Source organism: Ooceraea biroi, chromosome 5, assembly GCF_003672135.1.
Source record: "Ooceraea biroi isolate clonal line C1 chromosome 5, Obir_v5.4, whole genome shotgun sequence".
NCBI classification, from domain to species: domain Eukaryota; kingdom Metazoa; phylum Arthropoda; class Insecta; order Hymenoptera; family Formicidae; genus Ooceraea; species Ooceraea biroi.
Window position 1 is genome coordinate 8,671,217 of NC_039510.1, and position 12,636 is coordinate 8,683,852.

Genomic DNA, 12,636 nt, shown 5'->3' on the forward strand with positions numbered 1-12,636 from the left:
CGCGAATAAGAGAATGAAACGGAGATAGAAGGGGATCAAAGAGAATCCGGTGAAGGTGACGACGTTGTCTACCGGCGCCGGAAGCTTCGTGATCGAATCGCTAATTAGCACTCGCTCCCAGCCAACGAACTCTTTGAGAGGAGCAACTACTTCTATCCCGTCGTTAATGCATTCGAATCGAGTAAATCCATTTCAGCCCGCTACGTCGCGACTGCGAAGTTTGGGAAGTAAACTTGTCGAGAACGATTAATCATGTTTATTTAAAGATTTACGGCGTGACCGAATTCCCAATTAGACTAGAAAATATCGGACAATCAGAGTGCATCAGCATGCGCTTTGATCGAAATTCTCCAAACCAAAGTAAACGGATCAACTGCATGTAATTAATGTCACTTTGAGTAATTAATTAACCATCGTACAATGAAAATTATGTAAATTCGTAGCAGATTATAGTAGATTAAAGACATATAATATGTCCTTTGTTATTGCAGTGTTGGTTGCAAGACTAAAAAATATACATGCAACAAACATGACGGGAGAAGAGTGTTAAAAAAGATAGTGACATCACCATCCAATGTGTACCAGACTGCTGCGATTGTTTCGCAAAAAGGGATTTTATCGTACACCCACGGGTACTATAAACACTAATTCGAATCCCATCCGTTTGCCCTCGGGACCGAACGAGCCGGGACCGAAAAGTGATAAGAGACGATATCTCACAATTTTTCGAGGTCTTATGGGCTCTCGCAACCCATATACTAATAAATTATTACGAATGATGATGTGGGAAATTTACGATTGGTCGATAATCGGACGTTCCGTCAGTCAAAAAACAACTAACGATACATCTGCAGTCTTCATAATCATTTCATATCATATTATATCATTTAATGCACGCATTGATTAATATGTTTACGCTAGACACCAATATTCATCATACAATGAATAGACTAAATAAAATTAATCGCTTGCATTTGTCTAACTCGCAAAACACTTATTAAATCAAGTATTACTATCGAATTTCTTTCAATTCATTCAGACGAATACTGCCAAGAACATAATCGACCGAGATCGAATGCACGTTATCCGGACGTATCTTTTAATCAGCACCCCTGTCGAAATACCTCGCCGAAGGTACGCATGACCTTGGCGCGGTCGCTTAATTAAGCGAACCGCGCGTATATGCGTACGGAGGGTGGAAAAAAGATCAATAAAATTGCTAGTCTACGGGCGACCGCATTCATCCGCCACCCCATTTCTACAACATATTTTGCAATCTCGCCCCCATATCCTCCCCCTTCCTCTTTCCCTTTTTCCCCACGCTCCGTTCGCTACCCCTAGACCCCTAGACTTCTCACGTGTTCGTTTCGCTTCCTCCCTTCTGTCCACTACGGGGGTGGCAAACGCGCGCGCGCCCTCGCTCGCTCGCCAGGGTACGCCGATCCACCACTAGATGGTGACGGAGGGCGAAAACGTAAGTGGGACGAAGCAGACGCATGCGATCGAACGAGGACGCGAGACCGTACGAGCGAGTGTTCTCTCTCTCTCTCTCTCCTGTCTAGAACCGCGCGGGTAAACTCTCCCTCCCCTCGACCATCTCGCCTTCGACCAACTCGAGTTTCTCGTCAGCCTGTCAGTTAGTGCTGTGGCGCCGTGACGGTACGGTGTTGGTTGGTACATCGTTCCTTCCGGCTGGCCGTGTGCCCCGCCGCGATACGCGTCGCGCACTCGCGCCTTCATCAATGGGGACCTCGCGGGCCCAGTGCGAGAGGACACGCGGCCACCGATAGTCAAGTGACACGTTGACATAATCGTGAAGAATCGGCGCCGGCCGTTTTGCATTTTTCTAAATAGGTAGTTGCGTAGCACGTAGAACGTAGATTGTGTTAGATCAAAGCTTAGCAGCTTGTAAATAGCGCCAACTCGAAGGTGTACGAGTGAGATTTTTAAATTAAATTTATGTCGAGTGAGGAACACACGGAAAGGAATTCTACAGAGACCAATTGTGATCGATGATTCCTTTGGTGCTCTTTGGTGTGTGCGCGTACAATCCCGACTAGTAGAGCATACACGAGCGGATACACGATACAGTATTAAGGTGAGCATATTTTTTTTTCTTCCAATTACTCGTGCGTTTAATTGTGTGTGTGCGCGCGCGTGCTCGTCAAGTGATAACGAGACACTCCGGAGGAAAGCGCGCGTGAACGCAGCTGCAACGTGAAAATTGTCAAAGGGAGCACCGCGCGAGCGCCATTAACACGCTTTGAACCAATGTGTAATTTCACCGCGATACATCTGTAATTATTGGGAAATTAGAATATAAATCGCGCGCTCTGCGAAACAATAAATTTCAATTGTGCTTTCTGAAATGCATAATATATCACTTTGTATAGCCTACTATTTATTGTTTATAACAAACTACAGCTTTAAGAAGTTAGGATGTACTTTCACGACGTTGAAAAATATATCTTGTAAAATATATTCTATAAATTAGTCCATTTGTGAAGAAGAGATATTTCTGTGTTTTAATCTGTCCCGAAATCGGAAATCGAATTAGAAAAATTCCTATTGAGAAAAGTTTCTTTGTACGTGCTTAGAAATTCTTGTCGCGGTAAAGATTTTATGCTCGCACATCGGTCTATTTCTGTTTTAATCCGATTTCGACGTTGGTTATCGAACTGAAGAAATTTGATTTCCTTTTTCATTCGGTGTCACTCATTGTCGCCTAGTCTCTTACCCTGGAAACGATCATGATGAAGCCGTAAAGCCGTTTCGTGGATCTCGGGCGTGAGGAGTCGGGATAACATCGATTAATTCTGTAAGCTCCATTTCCGACGAGAAGCAAGTGCGAGGAAGAGTCGCGAGAATAGAAGGAGATAAAGAGTGGATAAGGTGGATCAGCAAAAAGAGACCCTCGATGGGGCTGTCGGCATGCACAAGGAAGGGGACAAATGAAATTTCGTCGCGGCAAATTGTCCGAGAGCGATGCCACAGAAATCACCCCGACGATTAACAGAAGATCTCCTAAGACTTGCTAATTTCCTGCCTTGCCCTAGAGGCATAAGGATAAGGAAAGGTAATATCGAATCGGAACTCCCATCCATTAGCGCGGCGATCTATTTACTGAAGCCACCTTAAATCCTCTCGATCGAGACGTGGTCTGATTCGCCAAGAGTACTTTAATCCTCGCGATTCTCAAAATACGACTCACGTTCCGGATTCACTGACTTCCGTGGTAGCAAAATAACGCAACAGGCAATGACGGATGAGAGAGAATGGAGGAAGTCGAACGGAATTGGAAATGGTCCAAGGAGGAGCCACCTTTTCAATCCGATCCCCCATTTCCACCTGATTTCGATTCCTATCGAATCAGAGTGCCAAGTTCGAGTAAATTAATTGTACGAATGTTTACTGCCAATTTACACCGATTACACCGAGATCCTTATAATGCATTTGGACGAGTTCCGAGTGGATCATTTTCTCGTGAAAACGCCACGCTGTTACGGAGAACCAATGTCGAGAGAAAGAATTATCATGTCATCATCACGTCCACGTATCTCGATGCTTTTGGCGAATGAGAATTGAGACATGAATCGAGAAGGCATAAACCGTCGTTATGAGAAATCGAGGACCGTACCTCATTCTATCGCGTGCCGAGCGTATTCGGCGTCTCTCGATTTTAGTGGATTTAAGTGCAGTCGGGAAAGTAGATTTTGAATATTGATGAAGGGATATGAATATATTCATGAAAGCTAAACAGTTTATTTCTGCAGCTAGATCGGTTCGCATTTATTACTCTTTGATTCGGTCGGAAATCCCTCGAACGATTAATATTCGTATTAGATCCGTGTTCTTTCTCCGTCACAAAGTTTTTCACAGTTACACTCGAAAATCTTTCAATCTCCTTCTTTTCCATTATGTACCCTATTAAACGACGTGGACATTGTTCTCTGCTGGTGTACTTGACAATCTCGCAACTTTTAGTCCTGCTTTGTCGTATCTTCATTACAAGATAGGAATCTTACGAATTTTACGACGACAGGATCGACTATTGACGGTCGAGAATGATGCACGACATAAATTATCTTTTAAGTTATTAATCCGCCGAGAGAGAGAGAAGCAGCTTCATGATCGATCCATCACACAACGTGGATTGTCCCGTCTGATAATACCGAAATGTTCATGATAAATTCCACTCAAATGCACAAAAGAAGAACGATAAATTAATATCAGTTCGATAAATTTTCCGCGACGTAGCAGTGACGTAGCCGAAATAATCGAAATGCTAATTATTCATTTACATAATTAACGCGAGTGCAGTAAAGCGACCGCCATCGCATCGTGAGCGGTTCCACATGCCATTGGAGATTAACGGTAGCGTGCGTCCTGTTAATGTTCATTTTGAATATTAACTCCTCGGAAATGAACGTGCACGGTCGTCGAATCATTACGACCGAATTTAACGCGGCTGAGTGAACCACACATATGCAACCGGCACTATGAATTTCCAGTGCTATCATTTCCAAAACGGTCTGACGCTGCGAGAATCGTGATGACACACCATCATCGTAAATCTCTATCATCATCACGGTATCTATATTTAATTGAAATTTCCCATACATGATTATGCGTTTGTACCGCTCATCACGTTACGAGTGATAATTGTGCGTAAATTTTATGATCTGCGGATAAACCAACTATTAATTGTTACTCCATAGTGATGCAAAAGTATCACAAAATATTACGATGCAGTAGCTTCTTTGCGACAGTCTTTCTACAATATATTATAACTATCAACCAGTTGAAAGTGTTGGAGATGTTTAGATTTTTCTAATTAATTGTAACACTTGATCATTAATAATCATTCTTACAAGTAACACTACCCAAGTGCCACTCGCCGATTTTCTTGAAACTTTGCACACACGTAGTACATCGAAAAACATTAGACACGTGTCTTTTTATTTGTGCTAACAACGCATTTTAAGATTAGAAAACGCATTCGAAAATTTAACACTCTATAGCACAATGGTAACTAACGCTACTTCTGAGCGTTATTCTCTTACAGCTTTTACGACATTACTCTATTATGATTTTATTGGCTGCGTTCGACAGAAAAAGCTGCTTTGCAACCGTTGTAAAAATCGTGAATCTGATTGGCGTATGCGCTTAATTTTGATTGAATCTAAAAGTATACGCAAATCATATTCACGAATTTTACAACGGTTGCAAAGCAGCTTTTTCTGCCGAACACAGCCATTGTCTGAATGTTTGGCATTAATTTTACGAGATTCGGAATGGCAGATTCAAAATCGTGGACCGAAATCGCAGAATTTTCAAAACTTTTATTCAAAGTCAGTTTCGAAGAAGTGTTTTAGACCCGTGATTACGATTGTGGTAACAGTTATATCAATCTAGAGGTGGAGGATGAAAAATGGCAAATTCAATATGGTGCGTCCAAAATGGCGGACCCAAATTCCAATTGTTTTAAATTAGTTTCAAAGACCATTTTTGTAGTGGTTTTCGAGGTGACTGTTTACAATGTTAATAGTAGTTTGACAAAATTTCAAATTTCATAAACCTGTCTTCAGCAGATTAAATTGCTTAAAATTTCGTTAACTTGATTTGTTTGTTTCCGTCATTTGAAATATTGTTAAACTACTATTAACATTGTAAACAGTGATCTCAAAAACCACTACAAAAATGGTCTTTGAAACTAATTTAAAACAATTGGAATTTGGGTCCGCCATTTTGGATGCACCATATTGAATTTGCCATTTTTCATCCTCCACCTCTAGATTGATATAACTGTTACCACAATCGTAATCACGGGTCTAAAACACTTCTTCGAAACTGACTTTGAATAAATTTTTGAAAATTCGGCGATTTCGGTCCGCGATTTTGAATCTGCCATTCCGAATTTCGTAAAATTAATACCAAACATTCAGACAATGAAATCATAATAGAGTAATGTCGTAAAAGCTGTAAGAGAATAACGCTCAGAAGTAGCGTTAGTTACCATTGTGCTATAGAGTGTTAATTTTCGAATGCGTTTTCTAACCTTAAAATGCGTTGTTAGCACAAATAAAAAGACACGTGTCTAATGTTTTTCGATGTACTACGTGTGTGCAAAGTTTCAAGAAAATCGGCGAGTGGCACTTGGGTAGTGTTACTTGTTAGTGACTTGTGTGCTTAGCTCGTAAACTCGAAAGCAAATGTCCCCATCTCTCTCCTACTTTCTCTGTTCTGGAATGTCAAGGAGGTTCATGGTTAATTTTGAGAAAAATCCTTGCTTCTCCTCTTTTAAAATGGATTTCCGGTGTTTACTTCAGATAGCCATGTTTCGGACATGGTTCTTCTCCAGCTTATTTCCCCCGTCAATACTCAAAAACGAAAACAAAGCAGCGGGAGAGCTGTTGGCAGGATGATGACACCGCGTCAACGAGAACGCAACAGCCAGCTGCCGGCGGACGAATTCAAAGACGGTCGGAGGTCCCTGCACCTGATTGCCGGGCATCCATCTACCCTCGGACAGAAGAAACTCGGTGGGAATCCACACCACTGTTTTTCCACCCTTATTGCATGGTTGTTGCGCAATGGTTGAATACGCAGGGTAGTGAGATAATGGCTTTCTAATTGCCACGCGCGATCCTGTGTACAACTGTGCACGGTTAGTTTCGCAAAAAAAGGGGAAGATAAATAATACACTGAAACAAGAAAGACATCTACGCGGAGCAAAAAATGGAAAGAGGAAAAACAACGAAAACTACATAAAAGGACAAAATGAGTAATTTCTGTTTTTATAACTCGGCAAATTTCTCGTGATTCGTAAACAATACATATCTAACACAGTATTAATTGACAACAGAAAACAATATTTATAGGCTAATTATAAACTGACAGTTTTTGACCGAGCAATCACACTTAATCATTCATAATTATACAGTTTTTCCGTTGGTGGACGTAAACCTGTTTGTCGGTGCGCTTTCTAGTTGAGTGAACGATGCAACGCGATTGCTATTCGTTAGGACCGCGATCTCTGATCCGTGATATCAGGCCCTCGGAATGTTACTCACGCTTAATAAAGTAGGAATGTGGAGCTCGACTCCAGAGGAATCAGCACGCGCAAAAGTGGTCTAATCTCCATTCTCACGTACTTTTGGGATTATCGAAACGCGAACGCAACGATCAGCGACGACTTTATAATCGACCATTCGTCTGATCAGGTTTTAACGAGCCCACGCTCTACGTGCGACTGTATCTTTCGGCTTTAGTCAACTAATCATAAATTTGAAATAGGCGGGTAGAACATCGCGGATGAAAGAGGAAAGCGTATACATACTCGATCTCTTTGGCAGCAATTCATCTTACATCTTCCGTGTGCATAATATCACGACTTTAAATCTCGCCTATAGAGTTTCGATCCTTCCAAAATATGCAAGACAACTTCTAATGCTAATGCTTCCTTAGATGTACCTGAGGAGACCTAGAGGAGAAATGCTTAGTCTATGCCAAATATGTCCGTCCATGATGTTGAATGACCTAGACTTCATAATTCATTCTAAATACTTGTACGCTAATAATAATGACATGATGCAACGAACATTTACTGTTCCCAGGAATTCTCTAGCACTCTTTCCACTGCTTGGTCTCCGTTCTTTCACTCTTTATCCCTTTATTCCTATCGCTCTGTTTTTAATTCTACCTGCATACTCTCTTTTACTCACTGCTACCGTGATCAAATCCCCGCGAGGGCTCGAGGAACCGTCGTATTAGCTTTACATTATACGCACAGCGGAATTTATGCAATGGCTATGGGACCCGTAATCCCGCAGAACCATAAAGTCCGTTATCTCGATCGTTTATCCACGGCGCTGCGTCTCCACGGTTCAGTACCGAGACTCTCTGCTAGTCTGCTCTCTTCTCTTTTCTCGCCACTCTCCTTCTGACTTTCTTTCTAGTCGCCATGAAAAATTGGCAGAAATGTGAAATTGAAATCCTTCTGTACAGATGGCCCACGGAGAAGCGGATGACGCTGGTTCATCCGTTGAAACAGTGCATGCACTCCGAAACTTCGTAGTATACGACCATATATTTCGAGCCTTTATATAATATCTCTCCCTTTCATCGTAATATTGTCGTAAAGAACGTATGGGACCAAGGAAGATTAGTTTGCTATGCTCTGGAACTACTTTCGCTGTCGATAGATCAAGTTTGGACTACCTACGTTGAAATCGCCAGACATATGATTTTTCAATTTATTGATGTACAATGCAGATGCGAATTTTACTTATAACTTGTTATGGTCATGTCGATGACACATGCATTTTGCTCGCAAAATACATGTTTTGCGAGAAAGTTCTCGGTATAATCGACATTGTATTTAGGGCGAATATTTAATGACATTTGCGGAATATTCTCATGGAATGTGTTAATCGTCATAGAAATAAAATGGCCGGAATTTAAAAGACATTAATATCAAATAAAATAAGAATGTGATGAAACTTATTAAAATATACCAAATATGTAATTCGTGTGACCGTCCTGGTCACTACACAGTAGTAGTCGACGGCATTATGCAAAAATTGCAATTGATGATGTCATCAATTGGATATCGTAAAAACGGTTCTTACAACATGCAGCGAAGCAATAAACGCTTTGTTTCCCATGAAAGAATGAGTGACACAACCGAACGAGAGCGCACGCGTGGGCCTTCTCCTTCAGGCTTCGCTCTGAATGCTGGGTTAATCAGTTTATCCGGGAAAATTATTTTACGAAAGAAAGCATTTTAGTCCATCGCGGCATCCAAGTTGTAATTTCTATCCTGATGATTTCATAGAGCTGATTGTTTCAACTCTTATCCATTAATTTCGCAATTACTTTCACATGCGCAATTCGTGTCCATGTCCGCATTTACGTAATAGCAGCGAAATTTGTTGTCGGATGTACATCGTTCAGCAGAGTTCTTTTATTATTACAAAGATGTCTTTTTGCATATATATAACGCTTTGCGTATTTATTATATTACGACTATATAGAGGTATTCCATTATACCTCTTATTCCTCTTAATAATGTTATATTGTATCAAGATGTTTTTTTTATACATCTGATGTATGTGAATGAGAATATAAACTGCATACACATTTATTATTTCCATATTTTTTATATTCATATACGTAAATTGTGTACTAAAATGATAGGTGAATGTGATGGAAAACTTTTTGAACAAATTGCACCGAATAAAATTAATTTACCTGAAAGTATAGCTGCATTTGAATGCAATAATTGAGTAAAATGTTTAAGCATCTTTGTTAAGCATCGTTTTAATTAAATTATTTGCTGTATTTATTTATAACCAATAGTTTTGGATTTGAATTACGCCACATGTTGAATCAAATGAAACTTGAATAAGAAAAAATATTTGCCGCTCTTAAACTATCTTAAAAGAAACGAATCTCACGCTTATACTGCCAATTAGCACTAACGATTTCGCGATCCTTTAATTTCCTCTCTATCAGCAAACGAGCCGTTCTTTTCCCGATCTTATTGAAATTCTTTAATCAAGTATAACGCGCGGTTTGCAGTTTAATTGAATTCGAGTTTTATGATCACACGTCGCAGCCTGTTAAAAGGAAAGGACGATTTAATCGAACGTAAAAGAAATTAATTATCCTTAGGATGCTTACACGCAGATGCATTTTAAGACCTTTAAGATTCGCGTCGACGGCTCGTAAGTTCCCTTTAATCGCTCCGCCGCTCTTAATTTAATCGAAAATTTATATTCGAAAATAAAACCTTGCTAAAAAGCGGCGACGATTTAATTAAACGTAAATTAAGTTGACAATCGTTTACAGTATATACCGGATTAACGCTATTACGACTCGTCGATGGTCGCCGGCACGGAATACTGAATATCCAATTTAAAAGTCTTAAGAAACTTAAAACCCTCTTCGTGAGAAGCACGGAAAAGCGGGTACACCGTCGTCCCTCAAATTCATCCACGGAATAATAGAAAACGTACTTTTGCCTCGACACGTTCACGACATTGGAAAGGAAGAAAAACTTCCTCTGACTTACCGTCTGCATGAAATTAGCATGCACGTCCGGCCGACGTGTTCCTAAACGCCGCTCCGGGTGAAGCATTGTATCTTGTTCCACAGAAAAAGTCGGCGGCGTCGCGTGGCAGAATGAATTTTCAAACGTCATACGGAGAATCGGCTACCACAATCCAAACCACCACCATCACTACCGCCACGGAGGCATCATTACCCTTTAATGCATGCGGACGTCCTTTGTGTCTTTTGAGAGAGGACTGCTCTCTTTCTCTCTATATCCCTCCCGTCCAGCTGTCTACGTGCCGCTCGCCGAGCATACAAAAAAGCGGGAGCGAAGGGACGAACCGGACATACAACGCGTGTGTCGCGTGGTCCAGAGGTGGTTCGAGGGATCGGCGACGCGAGAGGATGGACTGCACCGAGTCTGGACACAGATGAACAGAGAGAGAAGGTGTAGACGAGGAAAAACTCCGTGGGCTGAATAACCGAGGTGATAGGGAGTAGGATGGATGGATGGTAACCTTCTTGATGAACGTTACTATCACGTGGAAGCCTCCCTTCATTACGTATTCCATTTCACTACCGTGTTCCCTTTTACTCGGCTCATTGTTCGTTGTCTACTTTTCCCATAGTTCTATATGTTCAGTTTCCTGTGTACTGACTTGTCCTCTTTTCCTTTCTTTCTTTTTACGTCTAATTAGACTGCTCGATCGCAATGAGAGAGAACCAACGATCTGCTTGTCGTATGTGATTGGTGAATGAGCCGAAAATTATCATCACAATTCTCTGTGACCAACGTTAACGATGCGTCATTCATGTATGAGAGATTTACTGTGAAATCGTTTTACATGCTTACTTTTTGCTCATTACTATTACTTATTCATTATTGTATAAAATACACCTTGAATGTACATTGTAAATATCACTGATATTTTCATTTCCTTTTCCGAGATTACTTTTGTGCGCGTGCATGAATACGATCGATGGAGTAATGAGCCCCTTTACGAAATCTGCTTTAAGAATTGAAAACAAATCTCTCAAGATAGAATCACCAGGATCACTAGAATACTATGTCCGCCCCCGTCGGAGCCATCGTGGATCGCGGTGGCTCGAACGAGATGAGAATCCGTTCCCCAAACAAGCGTGAAGCACCACCGGTTTCAGTAGGACAATGAATTATTCTGTCCCGGCGAACGTTTTCATTCGTCTCTCCTGTATTCGCCGTCGAGAGGGAAGAAGCGAAAGAGCGGGCGAGAAAACGACAGACCCTTTTTCTCTGAGATTCCGTTCAGAGGTCGCGGTAAAATCGTCGTTTCACGGGACAGTTTTATTAAGACGCGACAGATCGCATCGCGACTCGGCGTGAACTCACGTGGCCTAATGTTTGCTCCACATTATTCGCCACATTATATAAAGAGAAGTTTCCGGAGTGACCGTACGCGCGCGTCACTCGGAAATAATCCCGAATAAAATTGCGTCCTAGCTTCATCCGTTAGCGTATTGCTAAAAGCGCCTGTACGCTTCTCACGGCGACTTATTATTATCAAACGTAATGTGCGTATCGATCTCCGCGATTAGTGCTGGTAACAGTGCTTGAACTTGCAATTCTTGCGAGAACGCGAAACGAGATATATTTGATTATTTAATTAAAAAGTTAATTAAATCGCGGCATGTGGCAAAATATATTTGTTCCGGAATTTAACTATTTAACCATATAATACCGTGCGATGCAAAGCAACATGTAGGTGTATCCTCTGTCATCTCTGTTATTATATACTTTCAGATGGAAAAGATCTATGCCGGGACTGATACGTATGATTATATGAAATTGTTAAACGTAGGTATCACGTAAGGGTCCTTTAATCTTTCACGCGATGCAGGCAGTACATTGACGAACTTTTCGCCGAAGCGAATCGTTTTACTGGAGTACCTCCGATCGACGGGACTGCTTACGGATTCAATTACGTCGGGTTATCGACTTTGTGACTACGATCCGGTCCCAATTACAGTCTCTGCGAGTAAGGAGCAGCGACGATTAATGGAAAAAAAGAAATGGTCCGCGTCCGGCGATTATAGATTGGCGTTGGGTCACAGTTAACTAGCTCGTTCGATCGCGAAAGGTAGCAATCCTGTGTGATGCTGCGTCTCGGAATTTTATGGCGCTACTCAAGAAAATGGCAGTTTTTTTTCTCATTCGTACTTAATCCGTTTACCGTTATATCGTTTTCTTTCCAAGCGTCGAAGCAATTAGTCAGCCATCATTCTCCTTGATCTGCTTTATTACGTTCTACTCGCCGACATGCATTAGCACCCGCGCGCATATGTGTATTCCCCCCGAGAAAACCATCAGAGTTACAATTTATCGATCCGCGTGTCTCCGCAGTGAACGTAATTCCGCAAGGCATTCCGTGATCGTGCGGTATTGTCTCACGTGCAATTAGCGTGCACGAAGCGCGTTAACTAGTTGCTCGATTATGCACGCTTCTTAATTCAGTGACGTGTTCGCAGGGACAATTAATCTGCCTGTATGATAGTACGAGTTGCCGTGTTGTTGATTATAGGACAGCGTGTGCCACTACTTGC

The 12,636-nt window shown here is 41.5% G+C and overlaps 1 protein-coding gene across 1 annotated transcript in view; it reads left to right on the forward strand.

Moving 5' to 3' along the window:
- The first annotated feature begins 1,544 nt into the window (after positions 1-1,544).
- The window catches only part of LOC105280884 (discoidin domain-containing receptor 2), a 96,269-nt gene continuing 85,177 nt past the window's right edge, over positions 1,545-12,636 (forward strand). The window contains exon 1 of the mRNA XM_011341748.3: positions 1,545-2,098. The gene's annotated coding sequence lies outside the window, so the exon portion shown is untranslated. The remainder of the gene's footprint in view (positions 2,099-12,636) is intronic.